We start from the raw sequence: 2,906 nt of genomic DNA, 5'->3' as shown, positions 1-2,906 counted from the left end.
CTCCTCTTCCCCCCGCCCTCTCCTCTTCGCGAAGCATCCCTTTCTGCAACAATCATCTCTGTCGCGAGTAAATGCGCTCACAAAAAAAAATAAAATATCTCTCTATAGCCGATATGAACCTGAAGCCTGCGATGGACGATTCAAAAGTCGAAACACTCGAGGCCAAATTGCCGTTAACGTTCTCCCGGCGGAACTGCGCGATTTTCAAAGCGATTTTTGTATCCGGTTTTCAAATTTATTGACAGAAAGTTTTTAAACAATACACGTGAAAAGCTATTAGTTTTTTTTTTTCGGAGTTAAAATAGAGTTTATCATATAGATATACACCGACAAGTATCAGCAAGCTATCGAATAGAGCTATCGAATCTAACATTACACCGATAAATTTACACATTCCTCACTGGACTCGACGTGCAACCAAAATATCAACATCATTATTATTATTAATACTAAGATCACACGATATACACGTAATAGACACGGTAATAGACAGGATTCGAAATAATAACGCAACCCAGGCGAAACTTTATCCTTTTTCCTTTTTTTTTGTTATCAGAATCGCCGGGTAAAAAGCGACGGGGATGCATATATTTCAAATCGAGGACTGCAATAACATGCACATTGTTGTGAGAATAAATTCCAGGTCGAATTCTCTCGGCGCGTTGTGCCGATCAACGGTTTTTCCACGGCGCATTCGCAGCCGTGAATTCGAACGAAAGCAAACGAGCGACGACGAGAACGCCGGCCAATTGTCTCGGCGCCGATCAATTCAAGCCGATCGATTATATTTTCCAAAAATGCAAACGACTCTATAACGTCCCCTTCATCCCTCCCCTTCTTCCCCCCGCCCCTCCCATCCCCTCCTCTATGAATCCTCTCTTCTTTTCTCTCCTTCTCGCTCGCTCCCGCCTTTTTTTTTCTTTCAGGCAAGAATTTTTCAATATTCGCTACACTTCCCTCGGGATGTTCCGCGTATCGATATTCCATTTCGTCGGGAATTGAGCGACCGACGTACGGCGTGGTGACAGAGAACGAGGTCGGCATGAAGGGGGAAGGGGAGGGGGAGGGGGAGGAGGAGGGAGAGGAGACCGTGGAAAAAGTACTCACCACGCCATCCGGCTGAAAGATGTGACGGGACCATCGTTTACCTTTATCGTCGTTCTTACTTTCGTCATCGTCATTATATCGGATTATCAGCCTGCCACCCTGTAGGTACAGTGAATGTGTTTCTTGAATGCTTTATTCGCTGCCGCGAGAGTTTATCGGAACGTAACGCGTCGCGTCGCATCGACGATCGAGCCCGAGGCAAGAGACATATAAACATAAACGTAATATTATATATTTACATATTAATATTATATATTTACATAAACGTAACAATGCGGCTCGGATACAACCAAATGGAGCTGCAGTTAATGTGATTAAAGAGTGGTTTTATTTCTCTTACATCGAACTTTTCATTAAAATTAATCACCGTGGCTGAACATCTTAATGAGAGTGTTTGATATTTCTCCCATATATAGCAAAAAACTTCACAGTGATGTCACAATAGGCTCACAAATAAATTATGTACTATGAGATTGTCAAAAGATAACAACATGATATCACATTATTATCTTTAATTTATACATATCGTAGCAGGGAGGTACAGTATTTATCACAGCTTCATACATTGAAAGAAAAGATTAGCTGTTGCAGCAAATTAGATGGTAAAATATGGCATAGCATTTTTAATTGATTGCAACAGCCAATTATTGATTGCTGCAGCCAATTGTTAGTTATGTTAGTCTATTCGCAATGTCAGTATAGAAGATATAAGATTTCGATTAACAAAAATTGGTTGCTGCAACCAATTAAAAATGCTATGCCATATTTTATCATCTAATTTGCTATAGCAATCAATCTTTTCTTTCAAATCATCAGTAGTGATGTCATCACAAAGCGGACACTCGCATATCACTATGATGTTCGTGCGATATTTTTGGCAGTAGGAGTTGGAATTGTAACTGTATGGTAAAATAATTATGATCAGGAGCTCAACTTTGATAATTATTACTGCTATAATATTAATAATTATATTTTTGCACTACATATATATAAAAAAATATATGATTTATAGTACTTTTCAAAGCCAAATACGTACATTTTTTTTATAAGATTGTATATAAATATTATTCCCAGCACAGAAGCTTGCAGCTGCATTGCTGCAATGTTGCAACATTGTAGGAATGTTGCAATCTTGCTGTAATATTGCTGGAATAGCCAAAAAAAAATATCAAACACTTTCTCTTACAATATATTAGCGTACATATTTTTTGATTTTTCACGCGATATATTTTTGTTTTAATTAAAACAGATTTAGCAACACGAAATTACGGAAAGCATTTTATATACAGAACAGCAAAAAAAAAAGAGGATATATAAAACGTCTGGTATATAAAGCTCTTCAATGTGCTGCTCCTTTTTCCTATAGGGCTTGCTTTGTACTAAAATTCGATAAATGAAATTAATGCACATGGTGTTTCCACATGGCGGAGTTACCGCGCGAATTGATTTCATCTCCAATTTCTGCACATTTCGTCGTAACTTTTAATTTTGCTTTTTTCCGCGCGCAGACTCATCCTGTATCGCCACTGCACTCTCTGCCGCCGGTAATCTTTTATCGCCCCATAACACGCTCGCGGCTGCATCATTTGCGCATTCCTTTTTTCCATTCGTTTATTCTATTTGCATGCGACAAGGATTTGCTTGCCTGTGCTAATAAATCACCGGTATCCCTCAGTCTGCCAGGACAAAACAAGCCCGACCACTATACGGCTTGAAATCTACGGGGTGTCCGATAACTATTGTACAATACTTTAATAACGTATTTTTGGAATTAGTTATAGACGGACACCTAATATGAA

The sequence above is a fragment of the Atta colombica genome, unplaced genomic scaffold (assembly GCF_001594045.1).
Source record: "Atta colombica isolate Treedump-2 unplaced genomic scaffold, Acol1.0 scaffold55, whole genome shotgun sequence".
Classification (NCBI taxonomy): domain Eukaryota; kingdom Metazoa; phylum Arthropoda; class Insecta; order Hymenoptera; family Formicidae; genus Atta; species Atta colombica.
The sequence above is the reverse complement of the archived record's forward strand: the minus strand, read 5'-3'. Positions refer to the sequence as shown.